This window comes from Vigna umbellata, chromosome 3, assembly GCF_029865625.1.
Source record: "Vigna umbellata cultivar VRB3 chromosome 3, Vumbellata_1.0, whole genome shotgun sequence".
Taxonomy (NCBI): domain Eukaryota; kingdom Viridiplantae; phylum Streptophyta; class Magnoliopsida; order Fabales; family Fabaceae; genus Vigna; species Vigna umbellata.
In genome coordinates, this window is record NC_142167.1 from 18,032,652 (window position 1) to 18,056,992 (window position 24,341).

General features: G+C 35.7%; 1 long non-coding RNA gene and 3 pseudogenes across 3 annotated transcripts; 1 reads left to right on the top strand and 3 right to left on the bottom strand.

Moving 5' to 3' along the window:
• Positions 1-90: 90 nt before the first annotated feature.
• Positions 91-1,681, bottom strand: LOC148201756 (mediator of RNA polymerase II transcription subunit 4 pseudogene; annotated as a pseudogene).
• Positions 1,682-6,388: 4,707 nt separating this feature from the next.
• LOC148201757 (mediator of RNA polymerase II transcription subunit 4 pseudogene) lies at positions 6,389-8,552 on the bottom strand (annotated as a pseudogene). The gene is made up of 3 exons (XR_015785080.1): positions 8,426-8,552; positions 6,757-8,191; positions 6,389-6,656 (listed from the first exon to the last, which is right to left on the bottom strand). The product of XR_015785080.1 is annotated as a mediator of RNA polymerase II transcription subunit 4 pseudogene (transcript).
• A 1,697-nt stretch (positions 8,553-10,249) lies between these two features.
• Positions 10,250-11,393, top strand: LOC148201758 (uncharacterized). Its single transcript, XR_015785120.1, has 2 exons — positions 10,250-10,580; positions 10,682-11,393. It is a non-coding gene; the product is annotated as an uncharacterized LOC148201758 (long non-coding RNA).
• Positions 11,394-18,580: 7,187 nt separating this feature from the next.
• On the bottom strand, positions 18,581-22,795 carry LOC148201759 (TSL-kinase interacting protein 1-like; annotated as a pseudogene). The gene is made up of 10 exons (XR_015785035.1): positions 22,574-22,795; positions 21,921-22,092; positions 21,725-21,810; positions 21,585-21,632; positions 21,349-21,458; positions 20,037-20,121; positions 19,670-19,944; positions 19,377-19,515; positions 19,140-19,288; positions 18,581-19,047 (listed from the first exon to the last, which is right to left on the bottom strand). The product of XR_015785035.1 is annotated as a TSL-kinase interacting protein 1-like (transcript).
• Between the last annotated feature and the right edge of the window lie 1,546 nt (positions 22,796-24,341).

Below are 24,341 nucleotides of genomic sequence, written 5' to 3' on the forward strand. Positions count from 1 at the left end.
GTTACAAAGAACTGACATGGTTTGTGCTCTCTAGAGCCTAAAGCAGAAACACTAAGCATTCAGCAGAGGATTATATTAATTACACAGAAATACCAAAAGGAACAACAAGGCGATGAAAAGTTCTTATTAATTCTCGACCTGTCAATCCTGAAAACATCATGTTAAAACCAAATTCTTGAGAAACAACTGACAGAACATACATATAACATATGGGAGTGATACAACAGTCAAGCTCAAAATCTCTCACCTGTACAGTTATCAATTGGAGATTGAGCAGTTTAACAAACTTGTCAATCTTCATCATAAGAGCTGGCATCATCACTACTATAGTCACTAGTGTCACTTCCTCCAAGGTCCAAATTAACTGGCTGCACTTGAATAACTTCTGGTTGTTTGGGCTGAGGAATGTGAGGTTGCATTTGTTGCTCTGCAAATCTCGGTATTTGAAGCGAGTCCATAGGAGGCAATGGCACAGGATCTCCTGGTTTCCACCCAGGCGGGGGCAGTGGCAAATCAATAGGCAACTGGACAGGCATTCCCGGCTTCCAACCAGGTGGCACTGGACGCAGCATTCCTTGAAACGCGGACAAATTTGGAACTGCATTAGTATCCATCTGTGATGGAGGCTCAACAATAGCTTCAACAATTTTCTCCTTGGATTCGACTTCTTTAGGCAATCCAACATCAAGGTCGGCAAAATTATACAACTGAGAAGCTCTCATTTGCTCTTCTTGCGGTGCAGGTGGCAATGCTCCACGAAGAGGAGCTTGGCCGGCTCCAAATTCCGGTGGTGCAAAGGTGGTGTAGCTTATCTTGTGGGCATACGATAATATATCTGACAGCTTCAACTGAGAAGAGACAATTGATGAAGTCATGGAATCATCATCTCCAGATTTCGATCGCTTGGAGCGGCGATAATCAGAGTAATCATCGACAAGTATGTCTAGGCAGCACTCAGCATCTTTGAGTTTGTTAGAAAATGCTAGTAGCATTGAATCTTGGGAACGAATTTCACGGTCCATCTTCTGCTTGGCATCTTGGAGGTCAAGAATCTCTTGGAGTTCCGCAACAGCTTCGAATATTTGGGTTTGGAGAACAGTAAAGAGGGAAATTATTTCTTTCACAGTAGACGGAGAAGAGTCAAGAGGGGTAGATGAATTAGACGAGAGGAAAGTTGGAAGGGATCCACGGAAGGCAGTGACCCAAAGAGACCGGTTAGGGGAAACTTCAAAGATTTTGGAAGTTAAGGAAGCCATTTGGAGAAGAAGTGCTTGGGCTCTGGGAAGGGGTGGGAGGAGTGAAAGAAGAGCAGAAGAAGGGGTTGAAGAGTTGCGGTCTTGGGGTTGCTGGGTCTGTGTTGGAGGGAGCTTTGGAGGGGTAGGGTTCGGAATTGAAGGAGAGTTAGGGTTTGCGAGCCCTAGCCTAGCAGGGGACTGCACAATTTGATGTTGAATCATCTTGTGTATCTGGAAAACAATTTTCTATGAAGGGATGAAGAAAGGTTATTCTGTAGGTTGAAGAGTATTGTAACTTCAAGGCCCACACAACACTTTATCCATTCACCAAATCACGGGGCATAAAAGCATTACTCGCTGCAGAAACACAAGCGGGACGCTATCCTCTGACAGTTACGGGAGTTTTATATGCTGACCTTTGCTAAAAATCCATGGAAAAAACATCACCTGCAAAAAGTTTTTGTACAGTCAAAATATAGGATAATGAATTCAATGTTAAAAAAGAAAAATTCATGCATCAGCTGTAACACAGCATCATAAGTTATAAGGAACAAGGATCATAACTAATGAACACAGGTACATCACATAGCAACACATGATATAGGCACAGCAGAACTCATTCAATCTCTCCAATTAGTTTCCCACAAAGATATCATGGCAATCAGAGTACGACTCTTCTACCTTGATGAGTGACGGAAAGGGAACAATGGAGAAATGACGATAACCTAAGCGTGCAGGGTAGCAAAGCGAAGGGAAATTGAAATTCTGCAAATCGTAAGGGTGTGTTCACTCAAGGGAGAGGAATTGGGGGAGGGTAAGTGGATGGATATTTGAGGGATTTGAGGCTGAAATAATTATTGTTTGTTTGAATGTATTTAGAAATAAATAAAAGTGAATTTGGAAATAAAATTTATGAAAATTGGTGGGGAAGGGTGAGTAGATGGATATTTGAGGGATTTGAGGCTGAAATAATTATTGTTTGTTTGAATGTATTTAGAAATAAATAAAAGTGAATTTGGAAATGTACCATAGGATACCCACTATTCACCAACACACATCTGAACTGATGTCGACCACTTGACGATCAACCGCTTAATGTCGACCACTGTTCACCAACACACATCTGAACTGATGTCGAGCACTAGTATGTCGACCATTGATGGTCGACCGTTTACGATTTAACGTCGAGCACTTGGCAACTGTCGACTTCCACTGACATTAGTATATTTATATTTCGATCATCTGATGATCGACAATTACTAAACGATCGACCGTTTGATATCGACCACTGAGGATCAACTGTTCACGATTCGATGTCGATCATTTGGCGATAGACCACTTATGGTCTGATGTCGCGACATAAAATTCCCCCACAAAGGTCAAGCGGTTTACCAGATACGAACAAAAAGACACTGTCTTAATCAAAGACCACGAATCAGGGAAATAATTGATCCAGGCAATGATAAAGGTCCTAATAATGGCTAAAGCACTAGAGGTGGAGGGACCTACCACTCACGTTTGCTGCCCACTTCCAATAGATCCAGGTAAAAAGTAACGGCAAGCACTAGAAGTGGAGGGACCCACCACTCACTTACGGCCCACTTCCATAGATCCAGGTAATGGGTAAAGGGACGGAGGCGGTAAGAAGGATTCCATTCATTTTTTAGTTAAGAAAAACATAGACAGAGAGAGTTCTGATCTAACTTGAGCGTCGGAGTGCCTTTTTCAGGTGCCCAGCCCACTTTCCTCGAAGGATCAACAACGTCAAAGGCAAGATAGCATGGAGATGGTCTCATCAGAAGAAAGAATCCAGAATTGTTAGGTTGATATCTTGGTCCCCATACCTGCAAAGGCACTCCGACGCTCAAGTCAACAGGGGTGTTGTTCGAATAAGAAAATCTCAATTAACTTTCTCTTAGGGAAAAACGTACCTTTTTTCTCATATGCTCTGTGTATTTAAAATAGTAAAATAAACCGTTACCTGATAACCCGGTCCGTTATCGAAGTTGACTTGTCTAGAAGTTGTAACTGCTAGATCATGTGTTGATACTGAGTCAATTACTTCCGTGATTCGCGGCGTTGGTTAGCTAATTATGTGTAACGTGTGTAACCGCTTATCTGTAACCGCATTCTATAATATCGCGCCCTGTATGTCGATCGTCCTGTGTGTCGACATGACTAGGCGACTTGTCGTCGTGTCGTGTGAACGTTACCTGTCGCGTCGCGACATTATTGTTTGGTTGTCGAGGACCGAGTGGTCGACGACACCATGTGGTCGTATGTCATTACAATTGTCGAGCACCTTGTGGTCGACAACACCGTATCATTAGATTACACTGGTTGGTCGTTGAAGGATTGAGCATCCTATAGTACAGTGATAATATTGTTAATTACGATAATTAGAGCAGTATCCTAGGGAAATATTGTTAATTACAGTAATTAGAACAGTATTCCAGGAAATATTGTTAATTACGGTAATTAAAGAAGGTAATAGAAGACCTGAAAAAGGACCCTAACTCGCATCCATCTTTTACTTTGGAGCATGACCGATTGCACTATAAAGGAAGACTTGTGATTTCAGCTCAATCGGCCTGGGTACCTAAGCTGATCGCAGAGTTTCACATGACTCAGACAGGAGGGCATTCAGGGGTTTATCAGACTTATCGTAAGGTGGCGCAATCACTTTATTGGATAGGAATGAAGAAAGCAGTGACTGAATTTGTTGCGAGCTACCTGGTATGCCAACAACAGAAATATCTATCATCCTCTCCACAGGGGTTGCTGCAGCCTTTTCCCATACCCAACGCCATTTGGGAGGAAATAAGTATGGATTTTATAGTGAAGTTGCCTAAATCCCACGGGTATGATGCAGTATTGGTAGTGGTAGACCGTCTCAGCAAATATGGACATTTTGTACCCCTGAAACATCCTTATTCCGCCCGCACCATAGCTGAAGTGTTTATTAAGGAGATTGTTCGACTGCATGGGGTACCAATATCTATCGTTAGTGACAGGGATCCATTGTTTTTAAGTATCTTCTGGAAGATGAGCACAGCTTATCATCCTGAATCAGATGGGCAGACCGAGGTGTTGAACAGGGTATTGGAGGGTTACCTGAGATGTTTTTGCTCAAAACAACCAAAGGGATGGAGTTCAGTATTACTATGGGCTGAGTATTGGTACAGTACTAGCTACCAAGAAGCGGCGGGGTGTACTCCGTTTGAAACAGTGTATGGGAGATCTCCCCCTTCTTTGCACAGGTTTATACCAAGGGAGACCTTAGTGGAAGTCGTCGGCCAGGAGTTGCAAACAAGGGACGAAGCGTTAAAACAGCTGAAATTTCATTTAGCCAGGGCTCAGGAAATGATGGTGAAGCAGGCCGATAAAGCAAGGAGACCAGCAAATGTGGAGGTGGGAGATTGGGTGTACTTGAAGATCAGACCACACAGGCAGACCTCGATGCCGTCCAGACTGCATCCTAAGTTAGCCGCTCGGTACTTTGGACCTTTCCAAGTCACACAGAAGATCTGAGAAGTGGCTTTTAAGCTACAACTACCAGATACCGCACGGATACATCCAGTTTTCCATGTATCCCAATTGAAGAAGGCAGTGGGGGAAAGAAGTGTGGAGAAGGAATTGCCAATAGATTTGCAGGTGGAGAGACCGTCTTTCTGGCCGATCAAAATTTTGGATAGAAGACAGGTACAGTAAGGGGAGGACGAGGTGCAACAGGTGTTAATAGAATGGCAAGAGGGGGGCCGGATGGAGCAACGTGGGAAGATGCCCTGACCATTAGAGACCAATATCCAGATTTCAACCTTGAGGACAAGGTTGATCATCAGGCGATGGGTAATGTTAGGGGCTGGAAAGTATATGAGAGAAGAGGTACAGGAGAGAGAGAAGGGGACCGAACGGTAGACAAGGGGGAGCGACCAGGCCGAACGATTGGAAGCAGCAAGGCATCCTAACTGCCGCAGCGGTTAGGATGGACAGGAAATATTTAGTAATTGTAGTAAATAAAGTCATATCCTAGGGAAATATTGTTAATTACGGTAATTATAGCAGTATCCTAGGGAAATATTGTTAATTACGGTAATTAGAACAGTATTCCAGGAAATATTGTTAATTACGGTAATTAGAGCATTATCCTAGGGAATTATTCAGTATAAGTTAATTACAGTAATTAGAAGTATATCCTAGGAAAATAATAATTATAAATAATGCATTGACGCTATGGTTTAGGACATGCTTTTGATTTGTGAGTTTTGTAAGAGAGGTTATGCTCTCAGGTGACTGCAGGAGGTTATGCTCCCAGTTATTGTTTGTTTTCTTTCATTCAGTTATTTCTTTCAATAAAAGGAGACTTATTCAGCCATTATCTATTGTTCATTGTTTGTGAGAGTGTGTCAAGGCTTGTTCTAGTTACGTCTCCCACTCATAGGTGTGACTGCAAACTCACTTCTAAATGAACATGGCACTTATAATTAAGCATCAAACATATCAGCCTGTAACAATCACAGATTAAGCCTCTACAAAATATATCCACAACAAACTAAAGGTAAAAGCATTGCGTAGTATCTTTTAACATCTATCACTCCTTCCATACCAATAAGGAAGAACATCAAAATCAACGAGAACTAAAATACTCCACAAATCAGAAGACACAATCAAAATCATCAAACCCTAGGACCAAAAATAAGAAAGCGATGAGAAAGTTAATGAGTATTTTTAAATGTGAGAACTGAGTGCTAATAAAGGGTGTGAAAATGGGTGAGTAGAAAAATTTCATTGAGTGCTGCATTCTCAGAGGGTGGAAGAGTGAAAAAGGTGGTTTTGAAATCACTGGTGAGTATCTATGATGATGAAAGTATCCACAAGAGAGAAATGGTTACTATTTACAACTCAATACAATTTTATGACTAGTATAGATGAAGGAGGAATGGTTAACTGAGGAATGAGCAAGTAAAAGGTGGCAAATTCTAGAGATAGGATTTGCTTTATTTATCAAAGTAGTTACTTTTCATAGAGAAAGTATTTTTATTACACAAAAAGATGTTCACACGGTGCCTCATCACAATTTAGTACAAAAATGTCTTAATGAGCAATCCATTTGTCGTGGTAAAAAAGTAAATTAATAAAACAAGATAGTAGGCTGATATAAAATGTATATTCTTTTTCATAGTACTATATAGCAGCTTACATTACCGTATACGTGCAGTGCTTTTTTTTTTTATAGGCAAAGATATAGGTGCAGTGCTTATTGAAATATTCGTGGTTACAAAGAACTGACATGGTTTGTGCTCTCTAGAGCCTAAAGCAGAAACACTAAGCATTCAGCAGAGGATTATATTAATTACACAGAAATACCAAAAGGAACAACAAGGCGATGAAAAGTTCTTATTAATTCTCGACCTGTCAATCCTGAAAACATCATGTTAAAACCAAATTCTTGAGAAACAACTGACAGAACATACATATAACATATGGGAGTGATACAACAGTCAAACTCAAAATCTCTCACCTGTACAGTTATCAATTGGAGATTGAGCAGTTTAACAAACTTGTCAATCTTCATCATAAGAGCTGGCATCATCACTACTATAGTCACTAGTGTCACTTCCTCCAAGGTCCAAATTAACTGGCTGCACTTGAATAACTTCTGGTTGTTTGGGCTGAGGAATGTGAGGTTGCATTTGTTGCTCTGCAAATCTCGGTATTTGAAGCGAGTCCATAGGAGGCAATGGCACAGGATCTCCTGGTTTCCACCCAGGCGGGGGCAGTGGCAAATCAATAGGCAACTGGACAGGCATTCCCGGCTTCCAACCAGGTGGCACTGGACGCAGCATTCCTTGAAACGCGGACAAATTTGGAACTGCATTAGTATCCATCTGTGATGGAGGCTCAACAATAGCTTCAACAATTTTCTCCTTGGATTCGACTTCTTTAGGCAATCCAACATCAAGGTCGGCAAAATTATACAACTGAGAAGCTCTCATTTGCTCTTCTTGCGGTGCAGGTGGCAATGCTCCACGAAGAGGAGCTTGGCCGGCTCCAAATTCCGGTGGTGCAAAGGTGGTGTAGCTTATCTTGTGGGCATACGATAATATATCTGACAGCTTCAACTGAGAAGAGACAGTTGATGAAGTCATGGAATCATCATCTCCAGATTTCGATCGCTTGGAGCGGCGATAATCAGAGTAATCATCGACAAGTATGTCTAGGCAGCACTCAGCATCTTTGAGTTTGTTAGAAAATGCTAGTAGCATTGAATCTTGGGAACGAATTTCACGGTCCATCTTCTGCTTGGCATCTTGGAGGTCAAGAATCTCTTGGAGTTCCGCAACAGCTTCGAATATTTGGGTTTGGAGAACAGTAAAGAGGGAAATTATTTCTTTCACAGTAGACGGAGAAGAGTCAAGAGGGGTAGATGAATTAAACGAGAGGAAAGTTGGAAGGGATCCACGGAAGGCAGTGACCCAAAGAGACCGGTTAGGGGAAACTTCAAAGATTTTGGAAGTTAAGGAAGTCATTTGGAGAAGAAGTGCTTGGGCTCTGGGAAGGGGTGGGAGGAGTGAAAGAAGAGCAGAAGAAGGGGTTGAAGAGTTGCGGTCTTGGGGTTGCTGGGTCTGTGTTGGAGGGAGCTTTGGAGGGGTAGGGTTCGGAATTGAAGGAGAGTTAGGGTTTGCGAGCCCTAGCCTAGCAGGGGACTGCACAATTTGATGTTGAATCATCTTGTGTATCTGGAAAACAATTTTCTATGAAGGGATGAAGAAAGGTTATTCTGTAGGTTGAAGAGTATTGTAACTTCAAGGCCCACACAACACTTTATCCATTCACCAAATCACGGGGCATAAAAGCATTACTCGCTGCAGAAACACAAGCGGGACACTATCCTCTGACAGTTACAGGAGTTTTACATGCTGACCTTTGCTAAAAATCCATAAAAAAAACATCACCTGCAAAAAGTTTTAGTACAGTCAAAATATAGGATAATCAATTCAATGTTAAAAAAGAAAAATTCATGCATCAACTGTAACACAGCATCATAAGTTATAAGGAACAGGGATCATAACTAATGAACACAGGTACATCACATAGCAACACATGATATAGGCACAGCAGAACTCATTCAATCTCTCCAATTAGTTTCCCACAAAGATATCATGGCAATCAGAGTACGACTCTTCTACCTTGATGAGTGACGGAAAGGGAACAATGGAGAAATGACGATAACCTAAGCGTGCAGGGTAGCAAAGCGAAGGGAAATTGAAATTCTGCAAATCGTAAGGGTGTGTTCACTCAAGGGAGAGGAATTGGGGGAGGGTGAGTGGATGGATATTTGAGGGATTTGAGGCTGAAATAATTATTGTTTGTTTGAATGTATTTAGAAATAAATAAAAGTGAATTTGGAAATAAAATTTATGAAAATTGGTGGGGAAGGGTGAGTAGATGGATATTTGAGGGATTTGAGGCTGAAATAATTATTGTTTGTTTGAATGTATTTAGAAATAAATAAAAGTGAATTTGGAAATGTACCATAGGATACCCACTATTCACCAACACACATCTGAACTGATGTCGACCACTTGACGATCAACCGCTTAATGCCGACCACTGTTCACCAACACACATCTGAACTGATGTCGAGCACTAGTATGTCGACCATTGATGGTCGACCGTTTACGATTTAACGTCGAGCACTTGGCAACTGTCGACTTCCACTGACATTAGTATATTTATATTTCGATCATCTGATGATCGACAATTACTAAACGATCGACCGTTTGATATCGACCACTGAGGATCAACTGTTCACGATTCGATGTCGATCATTTGGCGATAGACCACTTATGGTCTGATGTCGCGACATAAAATTCCCCCACAAAGGTCAAGCGGTTTACCAGATACGAACAAAAAGACACTGTCTTAATCAAAGACCACGAATCAGGGAAATAATTGATCCAGGCAATGATAAAGGTCCTAATAATGGCTAAAGCACTAGAGGTGGAGGGACCTACCACTCACGTTTGCTGCCCACTTCCAATAGATCCAGGTAAAAAGTAACAGCAAGCACTAGAAGTGGAGGGACCCACCACTCACTTACGGCCCACTTCCATAGATCCAGGTAATGGGTAAAGGGACGGAGGCGGTAAGAAGGATTCCATTCATTTTTTAGTTAAGAAAAACATAGACAGAGAGAGTTCTGATCTAACTTGAGCGTCGGAGTGCCTTTTTCAGGTGCCCAGCCCACTTTCCTCGAAGGATCAACAACGTCAAAGGCAAGATAGCATGGAGATGGTCTCATCAGAAGAAAGAATCCAGAATTGTTAGGTTGATATCTTGGTCCCCATACCTCATACCGAAACAACAAGTATAATAAGTTAAGCTAAAATAGATGTAATTTTGCCTTTCCTTTCTGATTTAAATTTTGGCTTATTTTGTTTAAACTATTACTTAATAAAATAAAATATACGATATATTTAACATTTATGTAAACATGTTTTTAAAATGATAAAATAACTTAATTTTTAATAACAGAACATAAACTAGTACTTATATTATTATGTGATCGATTCCTTTTAAATTTGATACAAAAATGTCACATACTTAATTCAACTTGTTTTCTTCTTTGGATTTTGATCACATAAGTTCGATTAAAGTTTATGAAAATTGGTGCAAAATTTGATTAATGTAAAGGATAAAAGAAATTGTTTAATTGATAAAATTTGAAGATTATCAAAATATCTCTAATTATTAAAGTAATATAGAATGATAATAATTAATGTTATATTTAATTGTAAAAATATTTATAAAGAGTAAAAATTTAACATTAATTATTAAAATTAATTTTAATATTGTACAAAATTTTATTTTAGTAAAATGAATTTATTTTTAATTTTAATATTTTTGTAATATTATTTACACTAACGTCAAATAAACATAAGATTAAAAAAAACTATCAATATAATTCCAAAAATAAATAATAAAACAACAAAACTTTAGGATTCATTTTGGGCATGTGCATCAGGAATAGCGAGGAAACTCTGTTTGGCGGCTTCGAATTCAAAAGCGGATTTTTTTTCTGCTTCTACTATTAGTTTACTGAACAATAAAAGGCATGATAAGAACTACTAGGTAAAAGTCAAGAAAGAAAGTGATGATGGGAAAAAGATCTTGGTGGAGTAGAGAGGGTGAAAGCAGCGTCCTCTGAAGAATGAAAGAGAAAATTGAATGAGTGTAGTTGAAGGAGAATGAATGAGAGCAGTGTAGCTAAGGATGGCAAAATAAAACCGTACTCGCGGGTATCCGTGGATAAAATTCGTTACGGGTATTTAGTACACGCAAGTAAGATGTATCTGTTACCCCTTAAAAAAATTAAATTACAATTTTATCTTTTAATTTTGTTTTTCTAACTTTTCAATTATTGTTCAATCTGTTGGGCCTAGCCCAAATCCCTTTTAGGGTTTTGTTTTTTCAAATCATAATAAGGATCCCTTTTTAGGGTTTCTTCTTCAAATCAGAATAAGGAAAGCTGGCCTCATTCCTCACCGAGTTGGCCGCCTTCTGCCGCTCTAAACGAACCTGGATGCAGAGTACTAAGAAAACGGACCAAAAGGTTCTCTATGGGAGGAGATCTCGTCCTCGATGAGGAAGCTCGATACAACTGAAACAAAGAGAAGTGGGAGAACATTAACAAGTACTTCAAGAAAGTGAAGGAAAGCAACAAACGGAGACTGGAAGATTCGAAAACGTGCCCTTATTTCCACCAGCTGGACGCGTTGTACAGGGAGAAGAGCAAGGTAGAGGGCGTGGTGACGACGGTGAAGCTGGAAAGCACGGTGGCGCCACTGATCGTGCGGCCGAAAAGCACGAAGAGGATGAAGAAGGTGGTGGTGGTGGGAAATATGAGATAGTGGCGAACAAAACGAGTGGTGATGGTAAGTCATAGAGAGTGCAGGGGTTGTCGGATAATAATGCACAAAATGACAACTCTTTTTTCATTCTATGAGTGATGGTGAATACAAATATCTATTAGCCACATTCTCATGGTTTTTTTTTTCAAGTTTTTACTTGTGATAACTTTAGTTTATAGTTTTGACTAGTTCATACAAATTTGAAAATAAGTTTTTGATATATGAAATGCCAAAATGGACTACATTTGCTGGTTTTCTACTTTCAAGTTTGGTAAAACTGTAAAAATGAATTACTTATAAAAAAACACCAAGGAATGATGTCAAAAAATGCATTTTTTGATGTCATTTGACTAATTTGACATCCGAATTAACCATTTCTGACAACAATTAACATCTAAAATGTCTAATGTCAAATGACGTTAAAGAAATGTACATGTACTTTCAGATGTTAAATTTTTTGCATTGCCATTTTCAATGATCCTACAAACTTTAGCGCTCTCCTACAAGTACAAGGACGTTCGAAAATGGACATATTTTGGGTTGAAAATACCGTCAAAACTCATTTTTGTACTAGTATTTATATAAGTTGTGTGTATTAATGTTTATGAAAGAGTGACTATTTCGTTAGAAATACTATGTGTATTTATATAATCAATATAGGTCATCGGCCTATGTTTTTATTAGAATAATATTTATCTGACGCATATAATAACACTATAATAAACAATAACAAAATAGTAAATAATAATCAACATACCAAACTATTCAAGATTTAATTATAATAGGTTAATATAACTCAAATAAATATAGATTTGAACAGTTCTATAATAAAGAGACTTAAACGGTCTTATTCAACTATACTTTTTAATATACCTATTGGGCCAAATAGAAATATATAAGAATATCTAAATTATTTGAATTTTTTTAAATATTTTCACTCTTTTACAAAAGTATAATCATATTAAAATAAATATTTATCATATCAACATATTGTAAACACGGTTTTATTAAATTAACATAATTTTTCAAATATTAAAAAACATTTAATATAAGTTATTTTTAACATTTTATATGAGTTTAAGAATTAATCGTAGATGTTATTGATGTAGAAAATAAATAATTTTTTAACATCAAATTTTAACCAATGTAAAAAGTAAGTTGTATAATATCAATTAGTATTGCTATTGATGTATGACACTAAAATGACACAAAAATATTCAATGTTGATATGTCTTTTCATATCATTTAAAAATAAAATTGATGTAAAATTGTAGATGTAAAATTGGTTATATGTTGTATCTAACCTTACATATTGATTTAAGTTTTAACTCATGCATGTGACATTTAGTTGCTTCCATTATGCATTTCTAACTTATAATTTAAATCAATGTCAAAATACATTTTACAAACAAATGAGTTGACATAGTGATGTGTTAGTATGGTTAAGAGACTAATGATATGGTTAAGAGACTAATGATATAGACATGAGTTTTACAATAACTTTGTGGTAAATGTGAAATAAAAACATTTTGTGAAACACAATAAAATAAACATATAGATATATTTTATAATGTAAAATATTATAACACTAATTACTTAACCAATTGAATCCGAATTATTTAAGCATAAGGTATTTTTAATTAGTACATCTCTTAGGTTAATGTTTATGTATATATTTGTATACGGTTGAAAGATATACCTCACCGTTGTAGCTTTCATGTTTCCTAATTTTTGGGACACTTACTCCGCACACTTCGACTTCAGGTTGGGGGAAGATACCTTTTCGTTGTAGCCTTCCTGTCTTCTGATCTCTAGGACACCTATTCCACACACTTCGACTTTAGACTGAGGGAAGGTACTTGCAAAAGACACTGCGACGTTCAAGTTAGACATTGCTTAATGAACTTTTTCTCACAATTGAGTATTAGAATTCTGTAAAACATCCTTACTTTTATGGGGTAACCTTGTATTTATTAGTTATTTCATGGACCTTAAACTGTCACAGGTTCAATAAAAACGAACTTACCTTCTTAATTGTTATGTTATTTATTCAGGTATTATTTGCCCAAAGAGAGTTGCTCCCTCCACCACCACCAACCGCTCCCTGCACCACCCTATACCTAATTTGCCCTTCTATAAAACGGATGTCAACATTCGTTTCACTTTCAACGGATGTTGACATCCGTTTACATATTTTATATTTTACTTTATTATTTTTATTTAAAAAAAAACTTCAACGGATGTGGCACATCCGTTTAATAGACTTTTAAAAAGTTTTTTATTTATTATTTAAATAATAATATATAAATTAAATTAATAATAATTATTTTATTAAATAAAATAAAATTAATTTATAAATAATTAAATAATAATTTTAAAAAAATTAAATAATATTTCTATATTAATTTAAAATATAAAAAATTAAAAACTTAAAAGAAAAATTCAACAGATGTCGTCAAATCTGTGATGTGACACATATATATGTATAATTTTTTTTAATTATTATTTAAATAATAATAATAAATAAATTAAAATTAATAATAATTATTTTATTAAATAAAATAAAATTAATTCATAAATAATTAAGTAATAATTTTAAAATAATTAAATAATATTTATATATTAATTTAAAATAAAAAAATAAAAAAACGAAAAACTTAAAAAAAAAAATTCAACGAATTTTAATATATATATATATATAAAATATTTTAATTATTATTTAAATAGTAATAAATAAATTAAAATTAATAATAATTATTTTATTAAATTAAATAAAATTAATTTACAAATAATTAAGTAATAATTTTAAAATAATTAAATAATATTTATATATCAATTTAAAATAAAAAAATAAAAAATATTATTTAAATATTTTAATATATATGTATAAAAAATATTTTAATTATTATTTAAATAATAATACATAAATTAAATTAATAATAATTATTTTATTAAATAAAATAAAATTAATTTATAAATAATTAAGTAATAATTTTAAAAAAATCAAATAATATTTATATATTAATTTAAAATACAAGAAATTAAAAAACTAAAAATTAAAAAAAAAAGAAACTCAACGGATGTGCCAAATCCGTTAAATAATTTTTTCTTCAATTAAAATATAAATAATAGTTTTAGAATTTGTACTGTAGGATACCTAACCCTCCAACGGTTAACCAATAACCCGAGAACAATTAAACAACTGAAGGTTACCGTAATGACGTTCGACCATATAGCGTGGTCGACCACTTGGATCACGTGGCGCTCTCGACCATTTGAGGCTCGACAGCCGCTTAAGTAATGTCGCGACATGAGGCATACGTGCGACACGTCATCCACTTAGGTCGACACGGATGATGATCGACATACAAGACGCGACATCATGATCTAACGGTTAAGCAGTTACACACCTTGACTAAATAACGCCGCGAATCACGGCTATATATCATGGAAGTATTTGACTCAGTGTCAACACACGAGTTGACGGTTACAACTTCTAAACAATCAACTTCAGTAACTGACCGGATATTCAGGTAAACAGTTTTATTATGCTGATTTAAATATACAAAGCACACCAGAAAAAAGGTACGTTTTTCCCCTAAGAGAAAATTAAGAAAGATTTTTCTTATTCTAACAACACCCTTGTTGACTTGAGCGTCGGAGTGCCTTTGCAGGTACCCAGCCCGCCTTATCCAAAGGATCAGAGAAGAGAGAGAGAAAGAACAACACAGTGAAAGCGGTACAAGGAAGAAACAGAGCAAGTTTGTTAGGTTCGTATCTTGGTCTCCACACCCCTACTGCAACACTGGGACAATGATTGTGAGACTGCATTCAACACTGTCAAACACGTCCTAACCAGTCCTCCAGTTATGGCTCGACCGGACGAGGGATCCGACTTGCAGCTGTATATCTCAGCTTCCCAGCATGCCGTTAGTGCAGCCTTGGTACAGGAAGCACCCTCCCTCAAGTTAATATATTTTACCAGTCGTACATTGCAAGGGGCAGAGGAGCGATATTCTCGAATTGAGAAGTTCGCATTGGCCCTTCTCACTACCTCTAGACGACTTCGCCCGTACTTCCAGAGCCATCAGGTGGTAGTCCGCACAGATCATCCCATAGCCAAGATCCTCCGCAAACCAGACTTGGCAGGAAGAATGGTCGCCTGGTCAGTCTACAAAAGCCTCTTCCCCATGAGGTATAGTGGTAACCTCGGGACATTCCGCCGTAGATGACGGCCCCGGCATATCGCCACCGATATCCTGCCCCCTTCCTTCCATTATCAACAGTAAGTACACTAAGACGAAAGAGATTTTAGGGTTACCTGGTGGATTCTCGTAGTAACGAAGGCAATGAAACTGAAGAAGAAACAATCTCGCTCGCAGTATACACTCTCAGTGTCTGCTCTTCTGCAAAAGTGAATAACCCTCTTCTGAATCGTGTTGAAGAAGCCAAAACGTTTAATCGTCAGACGCCGTAGGATTCATTTTAATCTAACAGCTACTAATTCGTGTCTCATCATTTCCCTAAGAGAGCGGGAAAACCCTAAATTTCGTAACGCCGCGCACAGCTGTCACATACGCCTCCTTGTTTCCTCCACGTCTCTTCGTTTTCTCCACGTCACCTCGTTTCCTCCAATAACACTCGAAAGTCCTTCGTAATTCTATCATCCGCTTACTCGGACTTGGGGGGCATGTACTATAGGAGGCTCAATCCTTCAACGACCGATTAGTGTAATCTAATGATATTATAGGACCATACGGTGTTGTCGACCACAAGGTGCTCGACAGTTGTAATGACATACGACCACATGGTGTCGTCGACCACTCGATCCTCGACAAATAAACAGTAATGTCGCGACAGGTAACGTTCACACGACACACGACAAGTCGCCTAGTCATGTCGACACATAGGACGATCGACATACAGGGCGCGATATCATAAAGTGCGGTTACAGATAAGCGGTTACACACGTTACACATAGTTAGCTAACCAACGCCGCGAATCACGGAAGTAATTGACTCAGTATCAACACACGATCTAGCAGTTACAACTTCTAGACAGTCAACTTCGATAACTGACCGGATTGTCAGGTAACGGTTTATTTTACTGTTTTAAATACACAGAGCAGATGAGAAAAAAGGTACGTTTTTCCCCTAAGAGAAAATTAAGAAAGATTTTCTTATTCTAACAACACCCCTGTTGACTTGAGCGTCGGAGTGCCTTTGCAGGTACCCAGCCCACCTTACTCAGAGGATCAGAGAAGAAAGAGAGAAAGAGAACATAGTGAAAGCAGCACAGAGAAGGAACAGAGCAAGGTTGTTAGGTTCGTATCTTGGCCTCCACACCCCTACTGAAACAAATAGTCATAAAACTTTCTTCGTATTATTGTTTTCAAACGTAACATAAATTTATTTGAGTAAAAAGCATGAGATTATAGTAACAACATTAACTACTATATTTTCCTAGGATCGCGATATTCCAACAACTATTTTTTAACACTTTTGACAACGTCACGTGTTGTATATTTATTGATTTGACTTAAAATAAATATTTTTTAAAAACCGTGGAAATGAAAGTCCGTGGAAAATCCTAAAATATTCTTTTATCTGTTTCATTGGGAACGAAAGTTCTGAAGATCTCAGTTTAATTAGCTAATACATATATTTTCCATTTTCCTATACTATGTAGTTAACGAGAAGTATAAATTAATTTTTTTAAGATATTTTAACTTTTTGTTTATAATTATGTTTGTCGGTTTTGATGATATATTATGTAAGGAGATTGGATATTGCATGTATTAATCAGTATATCACATAGATCAATTAGTTATACTAAATGAATATTAACGTGTGATTCATATTAGTATCATAAACATAGTTTCAAACTTAGTGGATTGTAATTAGGTCTCTTCTAAAAGTAAAATATCATTCAAGACACTATAAATATGATGTTGATGTTCATATTTTTGCTCCAATGATATTTTTTTTTTCTTTATTTTTATTCTTTCAACTATTTTGATACCTAACACCTGAATTATACTTTCTATAAGGGAAAAATGCGTGTAAAATTTTTTTAGACGAAATTAATGATGGTGTACGAAAATTTTTATTGGTAAATAATTGTTCATTTAATTACCTACAATAACTAGTAATTATGGTTCTATTAATTCTTAGGGAGAAAATGGTACGAATTGCGGTTACGAACACTTGCATCCTATAGTATAGTTTGCGCAATCTAAACTTAGGCTTAGACGCACTTTGGCCTTGTCTATTTGGCTTCATATAAGAACATTTTTTAAAAACCTTTTTAAAAAATTAAGAATTTTAATATTAAAAGAATAAGTTAAATATATTATAGTCTTTATTTTTAAATATACAAAATTCCCTTTGAATATATAATATTTGTAGAAACATGTGAGAGCTAGATAGACCATTCATTTTCTTGCCCATGTGTTCCTATGCTCAGCCATGGAAAAATTTGTGCTCGTGATTTTGTTCTGAAAACGATTCTTTCTCATAACTATTCCTTTCTAGTTTTCATAATATTATGTTTCTCACCGTCATCTCATAATCCCATCTTTTGTACAGTTTTCCGAGTTAGTCTAAACTATTTTTTGATTGGTAAAAATTAATTCATTATAATTTGAAAATCGACTCATTTTCTCTCTCTTTAATACTATCATATTATATATACTACCCGGCTTAAGGTGTCAGGAATGTCAGGTAAGATTTCAACACGATTACAAAAAACAACTTATGCCCAGCATTTCTCACTAGATATTCTAAACATTTAGAAAACCCAAATAAAATATAATACAAAATAAAAAAATTAATGTCCCTGTTCTTTTTAGGTTCATTATCATAGGATGAAGCAGAATCAAACTACACTAAAAAAATGCCTTAGTAATCTTGTCAGGTGCATATCACGGGAAGGTAAAAAATTAAATAGTGATAACCAATTTAAAATATTTGCCATGTTGGTGATATTTTTTTCTCTAATTGATGTACGTATATGTCTGAGTATGTCCCATTATCCTATATTTTGGATATCAGGTGTTGAAATACCTGTCAGAGAGTCTGTGTTTTGTTGCATAAGCTGACTAAAGTATAGGCTATGGGTTTCTCAAAGTGAAGAAAGAGGAAATGACTTATTTTTTCTAGAAACATTAGTCACATTTACACTTTTATAAGTATGTCAAGTTTTGCACGTGAAAAATTTGATCACAATTTTGTCTATATATTACAACCAACGAATCAAAAGCTAGGAATTGAATATATTCAAATTATATTCTAAATATCCTATTTTTAGTCAATCCCATGCATTTTAATAAAATAGATCCACGAACCTTCCATGCTGTTTTCTTTTGTCATGAATGTTCTCAAAATCCCACAACGACTAAAAACACTCAATAAATACTTAAAAAAAACTGTCTTGAATAAAGAAGGTGAAGTAACTCAGTTGGCTTTCCATTTATAGCATTTATTGTAAGTAAAGATTCCTCAAAACATTTAGCTCATTTGTATAACAAATGGATTTTCACATTTTCTTTTATCTATCAATTATATTGCTAACATTACAATCAAATCATCTGTCTCACATGTCTCTACTTATGAACTTCAAATATGACAATAAAGCAAGAGGGCAAGATAAAAGAGGTACCTTAAACGAAATATGGGTGGACTTCCAATCATTGCATAAATATCAGCTGCACTCAGAGTAGATTCCTGGGACCATCTCTGATAATTAAACAAATTTTCCCTTTGAACACCATAAGGAAAAAGCATTAATTCTCCAACTGCTATGCTAGAATGACCCCATTTACGGTTTAGATGTTCCAAAATTGAGGATATCTTCTTTCGAGTACTAAGTGTAAGCTCCAGGTGAGGATTATGCTTATCCTAAAAGGAAAAGAAACATATATATATAATAGTTTCCAAAAGCTCTGTCACATTGCTACAGTAAGATGGACATTGGTTTTCTTTATACTCACCACTTCCAATGCTCTTCGAGTGGGTTCATCGATTGGGAATAACTGGAGCTTAAGTTTCATACTATTCACATTGTTATCAACAAATTGATTTTGCGGACATGAGGGTAAAGATGGCAGGACATAATCAGTTGGATCAGAACACTTTTCTCCTGGAATTAAAATCAGAGTGAAGTTACAGAAGATCTGAGGAAGCCCTTGATGAAGCAAGGATAAGATTAAAAAAAGTGTGATAGCTACCTGGATTCTCCTGGTCTTGTTCAATCTCTCTAACAGTTGCAGCTCGCTCCAAATGCTCCGCAGCATCTGCAACTAAAGAAACGCCTGCAATTGCAGCCTTCTCCCATTTTCGATATGCAGCAGTTGAAATCATACCCGAGAGAGACAGAGAACATTTTTTTTTATTGTAAAGGAAGTAAAATTATGATTTATGACTTTAAATATAAACTATCCAATAGTCATGAAGGAAAACTAATTCAAAACAGAAAACAGGTAAAAAATATCTTGAAGGGAACCGAAAAATAATCACCAGATTTCTTTCGTTGCCTTGTCGATTTCATGGTATTTGAATCTCCCTTAGTGTTACTCCGGCTAACACCCATGTTTATATTGCGCTTCATTGATGATTTTGAAGGTCCCAATTTTAAAATATTTTGACTATCAACAAGAACCAGTTTAACTGCACGGGCCTCGTTTCCTGATGCTCTACCCTGATTTGAGACTGTGGTAGGCACAGGAGGAAGACAATTCCCCCCTGCAGGGGTCGCTTCCTTACATTCTTCTTTCGGTCCTTCAATAGTTGATGCTCCTTTGAGACAAAAAATATATATCAGCTCCAGAACATACAGAAGATATTAAAAATCAGAACTTCCCTGAAAAATATAAATAGCTTTCACTAACCAAGGCTTCTAAAAATATTTTAAATCTCCGGGGCTTCAGGTGAAGCTTTGAGGCTTTGCAGCTATACTTTTCCAATAAAGACCACCTGCGTCACAGGTAAAAGTGAGAAGATTTAACGCTGAAAACTCTCACAAAAATAGTAGTATATCCCCTACTCTTATTCAGGATATTACAATAATATGATAAAACTATAGCATGCACTGTCAATGGAGCAATTGACTCGTTCTAACAGAATCAGTGAGGGGATTGTAAGTTGACAAGAGGATTCAAAATATAGCCAGCTGACTACATGTTGGCAAGAGAACCAAGAGGAAAAAAGGATGAAAACAACAGGAAAGATAAGGAATTGGTTAGGTGGCTAGGAGGTTAGGAGAGAAAAAAGGGATGAAAACAACAGGAAAGGGAAAGTGGAAAGCCCTCTAATTCCCCTCGTTATTTCTTTTTCCAACATGCCTCTACAATTTTATCATTAAGCAGAGGGATACCTCTTGCATGAAGCTTAGTCTCATTGATTTCTATGGTTAATTCCAAATTTTTATAGACTTCCATAACATTTAACAAGTTTGACATCTCATGCAGCTAACAAGTATTAAGTGATGTGACAATACATCATTGGAGCTGTAAAACTCTTTTCACTTAGTATATAAAAGTAAAACTCAAATCAGAAATCCAACTAGTTATCTTTCAAGGTATTTACTTTTTTAACATTCCCATATTTCCAAAGCACAGGATGTCTTAGTGGTTACATTCCTAATATACCTTTCAGTCACTTGAGAAGAGTTGAACACAAGAAAACAAAGGGTACGCAAAAATGTAATAATCTCTCATCATTTAAATTTTGTATATTTACAGGAGACACTATGAGGAGGGTAAAAAACTAGATAATGGATCCAGACAATTTCAGTCTCAAAATCAACTATCATTCACCAAGTTATTAAACAGTCCAGTCTAATCTCAAATTAAAAAGGGTCTTTAAGCAGGGAAGTTGTGTAATTTTAAGCACGTTAGTGAAGAATTTCACCCCTTAATATTTTCCTACTACCAAAAGTGTTTACCCTTATGGTCTAGGCTTGACACATTTCAGTACCAGGGCATGTTCCGCTCCCATTATCAACCTGTTCTTTCCATTATTTTCCTATATATATACAATAAAATCAACTGAACTCCAGTTCTTCACCATTCTCCATCATAAGCCCTTGAAATATTTAACAGAAATAACTTCTTGGTGGACAAATATTCTAGTCTTACACACACGTGCACATACATGTATATAAAGCCATTTAACGAACAACCACTCCAAGTAAATTATTACCAGCGAAGCATTGCAGCATTAGTATCTTTAGAGTTTTTGGCATCCAAACATAGTCCTGGACCAAGAAGTTTGTTCATCCGCCTCACAAGCCGATAGTAATAATGCCTGACCTGCAAGTAAACCCCCACACATAGAGAAGAGTGAGAAAATTAAAACAATATTGTTCACAATAAACTAAACATAATGAATGGGAAAATGCAAAGGGATAAGAAGCCACATGGAGTTGTAACGGATACCTGATCTTTGTTTTTACTTTGTACACGGGAAGTGATTTTCTCAAAATTCTATAAACAATAATATTTCAATCAGCAATCATTATGATACCATGTGAAACAAGCCTAGTAAAGTTTAAATAATAACGCCAAAGATGACGTACCTTCCCAACTTGTCGCAATGCAGTGAAGAAACTCTCCTCCTCTTGTCGAGTCCATGCTGCCCACTGCCTGGTTGGTTTTTTTGTAGCTATATATGACACCAAACAAATTAATCTTTTAGCTTCCCATCTCAATAACTACACGTATCAAACTCAACTGCTCAGTAAATTAAAAATAGGAATGATGCACAGAACAGACCTGGCTGCTGAGGGATAACAGCATTTGCCACAGATGAGGAAACACCAGGATCCCCTTTTTGAACTGAGACAACAGGCTCTGGCTGAAATTGAGTATTTGAATCGTGAGAGATTTGCGCCTCAGCCTCCATTTTTTTCCTTTGTTTACATGCTCGTCTTTCTTATGTTGTAGTCTGAAGAGAGAAATGGTATACATTTACGTGATACAATCCTCTTGTATTTCAATTAGCACAACTGAGGAACATATATACATACAAAAGCATTACATAGGGATGGGTCCAAGCCCATATTCATAATGTATCTAACAAAGTTCGATTTCTTATTCAAATTTACCATATCATTCAATTTCATTGAAATTAAAATTATAAAGTACCAAAATCATGCCTCAACTTCAACGCAGGATCATAAGTTATGAGGAAAATGGATCACAATTATTGAATAAAGATACATATCATAACGCACAATGCAGGTTAAAAGCACCAAAAAAATAATAATTCACACTTCAATTAGTTTTCCAGACAGATATCATCAGCAGACATTTAAATGATGCGTAAATAACATTTTATTCAAATTACGTAAAACTGCCGAACAGGAATCGAGTATGTAACACGAGGACCATAATCAAATTGAAGCACAAGGAACGAAATATTTTACCTTGTGAGCCGATATCTCTCGATTTAATGAGTCTCCCAAACGGAACAACGAGGGAATTGCGAGATGCTGAGGGTGGAGGGTAGCGAATCGAAGGGAAATTGAAAATCTGCAAACCCTAACGCGATGTCGAATGATGATAGAAGAAACAAGATCGACGAAGCTGAATCTTCTGTTCTTCTAAATCTAAACGCTTCGTTTCCAGTCTTGCAATTTTTTTAAGAAAATATTACCAATAGTCCTTTATTCCCTTTTTATTACACTATGGTCCCTTATAAGAATTTTGAAATTTTGATGACTTTTAAATAATATTAAATAACTCTAAGTTATTGATAATATTAGTAGAGAAAAAAAACCATTGCATATAGTTTATGAAATAATTTTACAACTTATTCTAGGTCAAAAATATGTGATAACAATATACAAATGTTGAAAAGTCATAATTGTTGTATACATAACAATATAAAATTGTGTATTGTAATGTTATATACACTATTAAAAAATGTATTCTTATTTTGTTAGTCTTATAGGGTTATGTTAGTAATATGCTTATAAAAATGTGTTCTTAACATTTTTATTTAAATTTCGACAAGTCATTAATTAATCTTTTATTATTTTTTCAAAAATTTTAAACTCTTTAATTAGTATATTTTAGGTGTTTATTCCTTTAAGACTAAGTTAAAATTTATTAATACTTTTGTCATATTGGATCAGGGTTCTCTAATCACGTTAACTATCAATTATTTTTCTCACAAATTTAAAAAGAAGTAATGTAACCTTTGTTGTGGTCATATATGCTTATTGTTAGTTGTCACTGGATCAATGTTGTCACTTTAGATTAGATTAAAATACTTAATTATGAATTGAATTGTTTTAAAACATTAAAATACTATAAAAGTTAATTGTATTGCTATAACATTATATGTTGTAAAGATATTTAAAAACTCTTATTTTCTTATACTTTTACCTTTAAACTTTAAAAAAGTCGATAATTTTTTAAATATTGTGCTCTCTCATATGAAAAGAGATTGTGTTTGTAGAAGACACTTTGACTTTCAATAATAAATGTAATTAATTTATCACGAGTATTGTGTTTTTTATATTATGATTATGGGTTATCCCTTGAATGAATCTTAGTTCATAAGCTTAATTACCTTAATTAACTTTTATCATCGTGATAATTATACTTTAGATATGTTCTTTAATTAATTAGCTTTGACTTCTATTAATGATCTGGTCACCTAGACGTTGTCTTTGCAAATATGTTATCATCCAAGTCTGCATACATGTAGGCCAAGTACATCTCTTTCTAGGTGGCTAAGGTGTAGTCGAAAAAATGTACTACATCAGTTCCCTAAGCTTTATATGCTATATGTTAAAATCTTTATAGTGTCGTTATGATCCTTTGGTTGTTGTCGTCCTATAAGTATAGTAGTCCCCTAGCCTCAAGAAGCATAATGATAAAAAGACTTGAGTTTGTAGTTATTAAGGATGCCGAAGTTAATGGGACATTTTTGGAAAGTAAAAAGTTATGACCTTTGACGTTAGATTTGTGGAGATTTGATAGTTAGGATTGAAGAGGTGAGAGACAAAGAGTCTCTACAATTTGATCACTTACTCTAGCATTTTTTTCTCTATTGTCGATATATATTTCAAGAGTCTTCAATGTCTTAGTGTCGACTAGTATTCGATATATCTTCAAGTAGTTCTAATATGTTTGATAGGGATAACCTAGAGGCGAATAGTAGTGAGTAGTAAAAAAGGGAAAATC